The 12,878-nt window shown below is 46.2% G+C and overlaps 1 protein-coding gene across 50 annotated transcripts in view; it reads right to left on the bottom strand.

Moving 5' to 3' along the window:
- Nucleotides 1–12,878, bottom strand: part of CACNA1C (calcium voltage-gated channel subunit alpha1 C) — a 752,487-nt gene that overhangs the window by 520,891 nt on the left and 218,718 nt on the right. The gene's annotated exons all lie outside the window — the stretch shown is intronic.

Here is a 12,878-nt window from a genome sequence, read left to right as displayed (position 1 = left end):
GGGAGCATAAGGGAGCATAAGAAGTTCATCAAATAGGCCAAAAACTCCTCCAGTCACTGAAACACAGCATTCATAGTGGGAAAGAAAATAAGAATATCACAGATCAGGAATGGTTGGGGGGGGGGGACAAGCAAAGAAGCCCCAAAAGGGGCCAAGTGTGTCAAGGAAAAACATTTACCAAGAAATCTCCAAAAGAAGGAACTGTCCATGGACAGAAAGAGAGAAACAAAACTTACCACTACACATGAAAAATGACTGAGGAATTCCAGTTGCCTAAAATTTCAACACAAGTAAACAATGTGATGTGGAAGGAGGAGGGAGGGGGATGAGGAGTGAGAGGAGAACAAGGAGGAGGGAGAGGAGAGAAGAAGGGAGGAGGAGGAAGGAAGGAGGAGGGAGGAAAGAAGAGGAAAGGAAAAGGGAGGGGGAGAATGAAGGAGAGGAGGAGGGAGGGGGAGGAGGAAAGATGGGGAAAGAGGAGAGACAGGGAGGATGAGGAGGAGGGCGGGGGAGGACAAAAAGGAGGAGGGAGGAGGAGGAAGGCAGTATATAATCTCAGGCTATGCTGTCCTAAGGGGAAGCAACAGTCTCTCATCCCTGTGGCCAGGTAGAGCTGAGGAAGTGTGGGTCAAAGGCAAACAGCAGAGTTCAGATGAGGTGGCCAGGACTGCAGGGAAAGGGTGCAGTGAAGAGGATTGTTAGCCTAAGGGACAACCAAGACAACAAAGAGACACATGGGAGCTGTCTTTGGTATCAACAAGGATTTCCTAAGGAAGGGAGAATACCTTTTTCCCCTCCAGATGGCAAAGTAAAGTGCAACAGGTAAAAGATAAAGGAAGACAGCTCTAAGAAAACCCTTTTTCAGGATTACAGATATCCCCAAATGGATTTCCACTCCTAGAGGTGTTGGGGCAGAGGTTGGATGGCCCCAAAGACTTGTCAAGAGACTGCTGCAGGAGAAGATCCTCTGCTGGATGGGCCAGGGCCCCTCTTAGCTCTGGGAGACTGGGGGAGTGGCAGGAGAAAGGGTTTTGATCCTTGCAGCACATGCCTGACTGTGTCAGCTGCTTACTTGCCTGGGCCTCTCTTCCTCTACCTCTCAAAGAGAAGTAAAGGCACGGGGCTCTCACAAAGAGCAGGCTGCTGGGAGAGTACGTGAACCCTCCAGCTCTGCCAGCCATTTCCCTGCAGGATCTGTCATGCAAACCAGCTCCTCAGGGTAACAAGTTTCAGCCGGGTCTTCCAGACAGGGCCAATAAGCTGCAGCTCACGTGGGAGGACACACTATGTCTGCCCTAACTGCAGGTGTGGCATCCTAGAGCAACGAACCAGCTTCTGCATGTGCTCTGCAAATTTAAACCTACTTGGAGCCACATCTTGAATCTCAGTAAAAAGACTTCTGCTCAAACAGACGGCTATTTTAAAAGGTTCTCCTCCCATTTATATCTAATGTGCTAAGTTCTGAATTCTGAATGCAGAGGACAAAGGCCCATCTCCTTGGATAAAAGCACGGCATGAAATTGTTTGGCCCCACTCCCCCTCTGCAGCTCCAGCTCTCACGACTCCCCATCACACACTGTCCCCTTGACCCATCTAGGTCAGTGTCACTGACCACACAGCACTGTGCCTTTTAATACCCTGTGACTCTGAGGGTGGGCGGGAGAGGAGTGACAGCTGCATTTTAATTGAGGATCTGCTATGTGCCAGGCACCATATTACACATTTTCATATATTATCTTATTTCTCACAACAACCTTGCAATTTGGGTGGCAACATTCCCATCTGATCCTTAGTGAAATTGTATATAAAAGAAAGAAAAAGTTACTTAAAACAAAAATTGACGCCATCTGCTTCTGCCTTTGAAGCAATGGAAAAATGAGTCTCTCTACCACCCCTTTTCCCTCATCCAAGAAGATGGGGTCAGATCCCCATCAGATGGCCCATCATGTGGGAAGGCACATCAGTGGATATGGCCCCTTGTGTGGGAAAGCACATCAGTGGATGTGCAGAGGAAAGCTCTGAGCTAAGTTTAGGGACTATATAGAGCTGAACTGCTCTGCATAATAAAAATGAGGAGAGTATGTTCAAGTGGTTTGGGGGCAGTAGAGGGGGAGAAATAGAAAGGGCAAGAAATACATTAAAACTGTAAGGCCTGGGTAGGCAAAAATGTCGGAAGGACTTTCTGAGCACAGAAACTTCAAACATTCAATATTTACATTACAATGATGTGAACTCCCTTTAGCTTCCCAAAACCTGAGTACAGGCTGATATACTCATAAAAACCTTGTGTGGGACTGGAGTGTCTGTGTGTGTGAGTGTGTGAGTGTGTGTGTGAGTGTGTGTGTGTGTGTGTGTGTGTGTGTGTGTGTAACTCAAAGAAGGGGAACAGGTCCATGTCAGGGTTTGTCCAGAGCAGGGAGAAGGGCATACTCAGAGAAAGTGACTGTGGTTGACACTGGAGCCAGCAGGGACTGTAGAAGGCAAGTCCCTAATGCCCACAATCTGGGAGAGGGCATGAGATGAAGAGCTGAAGCTGACACCTGGGACACACAGGGACCAGGCTCAAGGTCACACCATTGCTAGTTGTAGGCCAATGTTTAAATCCAGCTCTATCTGAAGACAAATCCAAGTTATTTCCACTTCCTTTCCTTGAGGTACTCTTCTCACACCCCTACTCCCTCCTGGCCTGGCACCAACACTCAACATCTTTATGTGGCAAACTCCACCCATCCTCAGTACTCACTTTTCATGGAGCTGCTCTGACTTCCCGGGGGGGGGGGGGGGGGGCGGCAGTTGCTCCTTGCAGTGAATGTGGCACTAATGTTCACCAAACCTGCTCCTCTTCCACATGAGCACAAAGCCAGACCATATTTCCCAGACTCCCCTGCAGGGGGCAGGGCCATGAATTGCTTTCTATCCAATGGAACATGTAGGAAATGATGAGCTCCACCTCTAGGCCTGGACCTTAAAACTTCGGGTACAACCCTCCATGCCCCTTATTATCTCTTATCTGTCAGCCCAGATTCAGGGGATCCAAAGGAAAATTTCCAGGCCCAAGGGGATGGCACAGCCTCTAAACAGAAGAACCCTGAATCCCTGAATGTCCCCTATCACGACCCTGCCAATCTAAGTTGGACTGTGATAGAAGAAATAAACCTTTATCCTGTTAAGCCACCAAGAATTGGGGGTTATTTGTTACAGCAGGCAGGCTATTCTACTACACTCTTTCTCAAGGTTGCCATGAAATCTGCTCATCTCTCTACCATCCTCTTTGCTGACCAGGGTATATTTCAATTTTCCACAAGAATATCTGTTTTCCCACTGGGCTGACCTCCTAAAGGAAAGGAACTCTATTATCCTTATTCTATGTCTTTAATACCTAGAACCCATAGTTTATATATGTCTTCACTAAGTGTATAATGAATGAAAAAATGAATGATAGATCCCACTAAGCCCAATATCCAGCTAAGTCTATAAGACCCTAAAACTTTTTACAGCCCTAGGACCAGCTAAGCCCTGGATGAAGGAAATGGAAAGGTCAGAAAACATGGTGAGGACTGAAAAACTGAAGGAAACTTCCCTCTTCTGCTATGTTCCTGTTGCACAGGCATACCTTGAAATGACAAAAACCTTACCCTGGGAGAACACTGGCTGGCAGGAATGTTTCACTGTGCTCCATCCTACAGTATTTTGAATTCTTTTGTTTAAATCGATTGGCAATGTTTAAACACACCATTTCACACAGAAGTACAATATTACTAATTAGGCAATAAGGAGTAAGACAGTGTCATTTTATGGTAATGCACCAGGCACACAAAAAAGCCCTCCCTCTTTAAAAATAAATTTTAGATTTTACATAATCTCATTTTTAGTGTAGAAAGGGGATTCCACTCCATTAACAAAGAGCAAGTTCTGGTTGAATGTACTACTTGCTTAATGGAGAAACACCAGGCATGACCCAAAAGATGCTTCTCCTGGGTTTCAGAAGTACCTGTGTCCAACCTTGAAGATTCTGGCTCTCACCTTGATCAAAGGCAGCCACTTTCAGGACCTCCTTTGTTCTCTTGTATCAGTCATCTCAAGGGATCTATATTTTCTTTTCCTGTAGTAAATCCCTTCATGTCTTTTTATGAGGGTTTTTTCCCCTTCTTTAAATATCACTAGTTATCAGAGCTCTTAATGAGTGTGTCACATTAACGGGGCCTGTCACAATTTATGATGCTTCATTTTAGTTTTTCTTATGTCAGGTAAATCACTGTGGTTGAGGATAGCCAAATGCTTCCCTCTCTCTCGCCCCTACAGGTTCCCACTCAAGGTGCTGATAGTTTTCCAGATGAGTAACAGGCCCCTCCTAGAAGTGGCCCTTTGGAAGCTAGACCTGGTGCCCCCATCTTGGGAAGCATAGCCAGAGCCCAGCTTCAGTCCCTAAAGAGGAAGCCATGGTGTCCCCACATGGCAGAGTGTCTTCCTGCTTCCATAGCCCAGATCCTACCTGAATGTCTTGGATAAGCCAGGTCCCTGGCCCTAGAGGGGTTTTCTCCAGCTTTCCTCTCCTTTTTACAATTCTGCCTCTTGTCACCCAAGTCAGTTCTTCACTCTGCTCCCCTCGGGCACAATATTTGCACACAGTGCCTGTGAGGCACCTCCATCATGGCTACATCCAGCACAAGTCTCTTTTTTGGAGCAAGAGGGAAAATCTATCATCTACATTACACCAGAGCCACACAAAGGTCGCAGTCAGAGGCTCTGGAAGAACCAGCCCTCCCCACATCTTTACTCTTCACTTCTGAAAATCTGAGCTGGTTGACACAATCACATTTAGAATTTATATCCTCCCTTCTGCCAAAGGATCTGTGGTAACTGATTTAATATCATCTGTTTGGGACACTTAGAAATTTTCCACATTTCTCAAAGAACACTTCTTATATTTTATAGTTATAAAAACAACACCAAGAGGAGACTGGAGGACCTGAGAACCTAGTATAATTTAGGCCAGAAAGTGAATATCAATTCACTGAAGAAGTCTCTTTCTTTCTCTCTCACTCTGGGTCTGGAGGGTGAGGTGGGAAGGGATAGAAGAGATTATACACTGGGCACAAGAGACTCAATGCCTATGCCCTACAAGCTTTTCATTACCCCAGAAAAACACTCGAAAATTTTTTAAAAAACTAGATTGGGTCCAAAATAGAGACGAAAAGTACAAAATCAAAATGGATATGTAACTCAATGTCCATAACACTTAACATTGTGTCAACTAGTCAAATGCAGCTCAACACATAAGAGTTATCTATCAATATAATAAAGTCTATATCACAAGACCAAAGTGAATAATTTATTCTTAATAAAACTCAACATTATAAAAACACAACCATTGTTTCTAACTTTGTTACAGCAAACATATTCTACTTGATGTGATTTGTGGGTATATTTGAAGATGTCCGATATGCTGATGGGTAGAGTTACCAAACATCAGAGGGCCGTGGGCCTTGGAAAGTTTTACACAACCCCAGGAAGACGACAGTTATTCTATCACGTGGCCCCTAGGTATTGTGTTGATAACAATTTTTTTGGTTTCTGTTTTAATTCTGAGTGAAGACTCACACACAGGCTGCTTGTTCTGTTTGGGTATTTGCTTCTCTCTGACAGCTGCTATTTCTGGAGGCCCAAGGCAGTGTTTCAAGGAGATAGGGCCGGGGTGCCTCCACAGATACCCTCCTCGCTACCATGCAGATGGGACAACTTAATCCCTCTGAGGGGTCAGCAGACCCGACTCTGACATCAGGACAACATGTCAGGGACCTTAGAGCCTCAGGACCTTAGCTGCAACCATGTGGGAGCACCAGTGGGAGATCTGCCTTTGCTTTCGTGGTCATTTCCCTTTAAAGAAGGTAAATGGAACACTTCAAGGCAGGTATCCTACTCTCTGTGGACACTGCTCCTGGTCTCTTTGCCACACCTGGCTGTCTCCATGTTTCCCTGATGTCAGGCCTGCCAGTCACTAATACATGCCCCCCAAACAGTAGGTTTCCTCACACTTACCTGACGTATCAGCCCTCTACTCTGTTGGAGGGCAGACTTTCTGAAAATGGCCAGTGGTCAACACTAAGCCATTACTCAGATGCTCTGCCTTGGGGAGAGGCTGCAGCTCCCAGGGAGAAGTTTCTATGGGCCCACTCATTGCCTCAGTGTCTCTCTACCCACAACCAACCCCATCTCAGTTCCAAATGCAAACCACTTCCTGGTTCCATGGCCTATCCTCTGGCTCAAGATGGAGTGGCTGCTATGAAGAACATGGCTCCTCAGAGAGGTGGCCAGTGAGGTTAGGAGGGTGCTGGATTTGAATTCTGACACTGGATTTGCATCCTGGCTCCACCACCTAACAGTTGTGCGGTGCAACCCTAGGCAGTCATTGAATCTCACTGAGCCACTTTCCCCTTCTACAGAATGTAGAAAATAATATCTGCTCACAGAATCACTGTATGGGAAAGGCTCTGGAAACACAATGGTACACAAAGGTAAGATACGCTTTCACAGTGAGTCTGTGGGCTTGACTGCTGGCAGCAAGAAAGCAGAGAGTGATGGCAGAGGTAGGAGATGAAAAAGGGGTGGGCTGTTTGTGAAAAGAGGACCACATGGGATAAAATGGATGGTGCAGCTCCCAGAAGAGAAAGAAGTGTCACATATTTTACAGTGATACACGTTGGGGTTCCACAGACCTCAGGTCAGAGTCCTGGCTCTTTTCCTTGCTTGCCATGTTCCCTATTCTGAGCACCTGTTCCTCTTGTATAAAATGAGATAATGAAAGTCCCCTCATGGGATTGTCATAAAAATTAAAGGAGGTTACGTTTACAAATGTCTTAGCACAGTACTTGGCACACAGCAATTGCTCAAGAAATCCTATTATTATTAAATGGATACCTACATTAAGACTGTACTTTAGAGACTCCCAGCAGAAGTTGTGAACAAGTCAGGGATCAGGAAATCCATAAGCAATGTCACCACTGCTTCTTCTAGGCTTCCCTCTCCCTCTTCCTCTGTCTGTCTGTCTGTCTCTCTCTCTCTCAGTACTTCTCTCCCTGTGGTCTTCCTGCCTCTCTCTCTGCCAATCTGCCACTCACTGTCTCTCTGTGTCTCAGTGTATGTTCTTCCCTGGCACTCTTTTTGTCTCCACCTTGGGCTGTCTCAGACTCTGACCTCTAAAGTTCTTCATCTTTTCCTTCCTTCCTTTAAAAGTAAGTAAATAAATAAATAAATAAATAAATAAATAAATAAATAAATAAATTCAACTTCTGTTTGGGCAGAAGGTAACTTCTGTCACTGAAAGGTGCCCTCACTCCATCCGTGGCCATCCTCCCCATGGCCTGCTGTTGCTTCAGGACCCACTGCACAACTGCCTGGCTCTCCTTCAGAAGTTCCATCCCAAAGGAGATCAAGGGGTGGGCACCTAACCTCACCTAGTTACCCAGGCCCTACCCAACACAGCAAGAGCCTGACTTCAGTCCTGTCTGGGTGACCTGAGCCAAGTAGACCCACCGCACAGTTGAAGACAGTGACTAGAGGCCCAGGAAGGAAACCCGCTATCATGTGTGGCTAACTCCAGCCATTCAAGGCTACACACTCAGCCCCACTGGAGGGAAGGGAAACCTTTATTGCCACCATCCAATTCTAATCAGGCCAGGGCTGGGCAGGCTTCCCATAAAGATGAGAGGCCTAAAAAGCGGCTCACCAAAACCACAGCCCACAGTGGGAGCAGCTGCTGACGTGAATCTGGCCACTGCCTCCTTAGAGTGGGGGGCAGAGGAAGGCACTCAAAAGAGGAGCCAGACTGTGGCCAGGAAACAACTGATGGCCTGGCTGGAAAACCAATCAGTCAGGCCACAAGCATTTGTTGGGCTCTCTTCACACAGGGCCACAAAGATGGCTATCATGTTTTGGGAAGTCTAGGCTGGTCTCAGGGACAGGGCAAAAAAGACATGGTCCATGAGAAAAGGTGGCCAAGGATACATGGCAGCTTCTGCCCAGGGGTATACAAGCAAGGCAGGAGATAAGAGCCAGAGGACTAGCTGAGAGACAGCCCTGTAGACAGGCACTCATGCAGGCCTCAGAGGTCTGGGCAAAGCTCTGAAGGCACAGGGGTATGCAGGGTAGAGAGTGTGGTGGGGGGGAAGGATTGGGTGCAGAGCAGGTACTGTGGGCGGGAGGAAGAACAGCCTGGCCCCTCCTCAGCTGCTTGATTCCTTCCTCCTGGTATCTCGACTGCACCTGCCAGCCACACATGAAAACAGAGAGGGATTCACCGGTGGTAAAGTGGGAGTGATACAAAGCAGAGAAGTAGAAACACAAGAGAGACAACTTGGAGGGTGTCAGTGGAGACATCTGTACCTTCACACAGCTTGGCGACAGGCATGGTGAATGAGCTACAGCCAGCCGGGCAGCATTAGCCACTTCAGAGGGAGATTCCAGGTCTTCCCACAGAGCCTACCCCAAAATTTAGCTCCACATCCCTTTACATAAGATTTTAACTCCAGTTTAAAGGCAAATGCCCATGGAATGGGAAGTATCTTAAGTTATTTCCATTATTATTCATCTTTAAGATCCTAGTGTTAGGAGTATTTTGTGAGGAAGAGGAAGCCACCAAGCCAACAAGGAAGAAAGCATCCTAGAAAACAAGATTCTCTGTCTGCTCTATCACGCCGCCTGTTCTCCTGTCCTCCTCACCAAAAGGTAAGTTCCAGAAAAGCAGGACTGAGCATTGGTCCTCACGATACTTCCAGTGTTGGTGACTGTGCCTGGCACGTGGCAGACAAGCAAGAGGTAAGGGTTGAGGGAATGAACGAACAGACTAACAACCACACAGAAAGACACTCACAGCACTCACTGACTATTTCATATTCTAGATATAACTGCATGGCAGGGGGTTCTATATGAGGCAAATCACATTCTTACGTGATCTGTGTTAGCTCTGACAGGAGACAACAAAGGAATGGGTACCCTAAAGTTGACACCAAAGACTACAAACTAACATGAACTTAGTTCAAGTTACCAAGGTATCACCCATGGCGACCGGAAACAGTTGCAAACTTCTGTCCCTTCAGTGGTAAACTTGAGGACATCATAGGGGAAGTCAGAGTTCACAGCACAGTTCATAGAGCATCTTAGGAGACTTACCAAGAATACAGAAAACAAGGAAAAAAGTCCAAGTCTCCTAACCTCACAAGGCATGTTGAAAAACAAGTCTCCTTAGCTGCCAAACACAGAGCCAACATTCCCTTCCTGCCTGTTTTTACCATCACACACCTGAAAATCCTCCGGAATCACAACATCCCGGTTCTGGTGCCTGTTTGCCTTGCCAGGAAGTCAGACATTACAGGCAATGGAGGATGGGATGGAGAAAAGAAAAAAGGAGACTCATTGCTGACAAAGATTGGACCAATTAGGAAAAATTGCAAAAGCTTTCAGACCATGCCGAGGCTGCCTCTCCTGCACACACACCACAAACCTCTATCCCTCTTTCACTCAGATGGATGTAATTCATAACAGATTTCACGTTTACAGGAACCAGACGGAAGCGATTTCCATGTCAACTTTTCAGGCCAGTTACAACTATCTCAGGAACCTCTGGAGTCAGCATGATGAGATGCCCCACTTACCCACCTGCCAGAGTCAGGTGACCAAGCACCTGTTCCTATTTCCCCAGGAATCTCTAGAGTGAGGGGAGGAGGAGAGCCCAGCAGTGCTAGACTTAGAGGCCGGTTCATGTCCTAAGCCCATATTCTCCAGACCATCATCTGTGCCAGCGAGCACAAAGCACACAAGAGCGATTCTTAATTTTTGTGGGATTATGAAGCACTTTGAGAATCTGGTGAAAACAAGGGGGCCTTTCTCTGGAAAAATGCACATAGGTACGTGTGTGCATGCACACTCATACTTTTGAATATATTTTCAGTAGGTCTCCAAATCTACCTATGCTTCAGGATCACTTGGGCAACTTCTCAAATTCTGGTGCAGCCCCTTCCTACACTCCCCAAAACAGAATCTCCAGAGAAAGCACCCCAACACTTGTACTAAAGAAACCATTACTGTGATTATGATATTCAGCTGGGCACCAATCTATGACCAAGAGTTTGGGAACCACTGTCTTAAGGACTTGTGGACATCAAGTTCAGCATCTCTGTGCCCACCCTTCACCCCCACCAAGGTCAGGAAAGGCAGGGAAATTTCCTTTATTGGGCCAGACACTACGCTAAATTGGTTTCCCTAAATTAACTCATTTAATTAGATTTTCACAGAAATGAATTGAAGGAAGTAATATTATCCCTATTTAATAGGTGGAGAGACAAGGGCTCTAAATGGTTAAGAAATTTGCCCACCATATGGCATGTGGCAGGATGAGGACTAAAACCAATCCCTGTCTGAAATTTTATAAGGATGACACCATCAAGTCCAGCCAGGTGACATCTGGGTAAATTCCCCTCCCACCTGCTGCCCCAGAACCCTGGGTGCACCTTTATCCCAACACTTATGGTGCAGTGTCATCTGTTTGCTTACTTCCCTGTGTCCCTGCACAGAGAAAACACAACAACACACCTTAGTCACCTTTGAGTCTCCATCCCTAGCACAATTCCAGCCAGTAGTAGACATGAGACAAGTATTTCCCAAATAAATTAAACAAAGAAAAGGAGAGGGTATACAGATGAGGTGACCACTTCTCCCTATAAAAATTCCACTAGAGAAGCCACTTCCCCAGAATGACCTTGGATTTTGTGTCCTCAATATGATAACAATGACCCCCACAAGGTTCACCAATAGGCAAAGGGCTTTGAAACCTCCACAGGTATGAGTGGGTTTCCATTTCAGGTGCTGTAGGAGAGAAGAAGAAAGAGTCTTGTACAGAGAAAGACTTGGGGAAGGCACGGGGAGGAGGAAACCCATAAGAACCTCTGCCCCCAGGGTGCACAGATCCTGTCACTGGACCCATGTTTCCACTTGGGTAATACCCATGCTTGTGTTCGCTTTCCCAGTATTACCTCATTGCTCACACTTTATAGTTGTTCTTGTTGGGCATGTTATTAAAGATTACATGGGTTCCCTCATCATTACTTTTCCACAGACAGAAATTCACATGTCATCTGGCCAGTCCCTTCCAGTGCCAAAACTCCCTCTCTATCATCACTGACTGTCCTCCAGCCTCTGCATGAATGCTTTTAAGGATGGAGAACTCACAACCTCTTGACATGTTCTATTTCTAAACAGCTCTTGACTGAACCCACAGCATCCACCCACTGTTGGAGTTCTACACTAACAAGTAACCCGCAGTCAGTTCACTCCCTCTCTACATGACCCCCTGAAAATACATCTTCTTGCCTGGCCCTACAGCTATTCATTATGGGCCATGGGCAGTGTCCCTTTTAATCCATTACTTAGGTTTCAGTGTTCCCATCTATAAAGTGATAATAACAATAGTATTGACTCTGTGGGGTTACTGTGGGGATTCAACAAGCTATAATTAAATAACATCATATATGTAGGTCTCTTGGCCTACAATAACTCCAGAGTCTGAGCTATTATTGGTCTTCTTTTTCTTCCCCTAGCCTAAACACTAAGCACTCCCCACCTACAAATGCAGCTTGGGATTGCACTATAGTTTTAGCAGCCCCCATCATTTAAGATGAAATACCTGGACTGTTTTCATGTGCTCTATTGTCAAGTCTGCTCTCCTCCACTATGTCTTTGAACAATTGAGTTTGGGAGCCTAAATATCAGACTCCAATGTCTTCCTGTTTGCTTCAGGTCACCATACCAGTCTATTGTGACCATACCAGTCTATTGTGATCATGTTGATCTTAACTCCATCCCACACTAAAGGCCTAGATGCTGCTCCCTCCAGCTGCCTCTCATTTGTATTTTACAGACTCTCCAAATAACAAGCATGATCTCCAAAACTTCAACTTAAGGCTAGAGGCTGGGGGTATTCCCCTTTGAGATTATTTTAATTCAGCTCCACATTTTATAGAAGAAACTGAGATGCAAATATATGAGCTGGTTTAGGGGAAACTGAAGAAACAGTAATGATCGTTGTAATCACTGTCTTGGCTGAGAACTTCCTGTCTACAGGTACTACACAAATGGCTCTCCTCATGGTGGCTCTCCCAGCCAGTGTCTTGGACCCCAGAGGGCAGGGTCCAAATCTGCAGCATTCACTTCCATGTACTCTGCACCCAGCAATGTGCCAGACACACATTAGACAGCCAAATACTTGTGGAATAAGTGAATACATGATCTCATTTGACACTCGCAAAAACCCTTATTTTAAAAAATGATAAAAAGTAGGCTTCAAGGGACTCAAGCACCCACTCAAGGTCCCCAGCTGCTTCTGGGATGTGCTGTGATTAGGACCCAGCTTGTCTGGCTCCAAAGCCAGCCCTCTTAACCTCTCACTTTACTGCAAAAGTGTTCCAGTACACAGCACTCCAGACAGTCAAGGGGAAGTTTTCTGTATTACATCTGAGAACTTACCCACCGCAATCACATGTCCCAAACTTATATCTAAACAAGAGAAATGGGAAAAACCTACCAAGACTAAAATATCTTTGAGCAAAGAAGATCCTTTAGCCTCTCCTCCCAAAGTGACTCACTCTCTGGTTCCATTCTCCCACTGACTCATCCTGCCAGGACATTTTGCTTCCTCTGAAAGGAGAAGGGCTCCATGCCAGGCTTGCCAGTACTCAGGCCTGCTGGGCTTCCTAGCAGATGCTGGCTCCAGAGAGAAACAAGAACTGGAGCTTCTGTATCTTACTGCTGTCCCCTCTGGTTGATGTTTATACTTCTCTAGGCCCCTCGCCCTTTGCCAGGTGCCAGAAAAGAGGGGTGCTAGGGGC

Source organism: Panthera pardus, unplaced genomic scaffold (assembly GCF_024362965.1).
Source record: "Panthera pardus isolate Hobbes unplaced genomic scaffold, ASM2436296v1 HiC_scaffold_6, whole genome shotgun sequence".
Classification (NCBI taxonomy): domain Eukaryota; kingdom Metazoa; phylum Chordata; class Mammalia; order Carnivora; family Felidae; genus Panthera; species Panthera pardus.
Note: the sequence above shows the minus strand (reverse complement) of the source record. Positions and strands in the feature narration are given on the sequence as shown.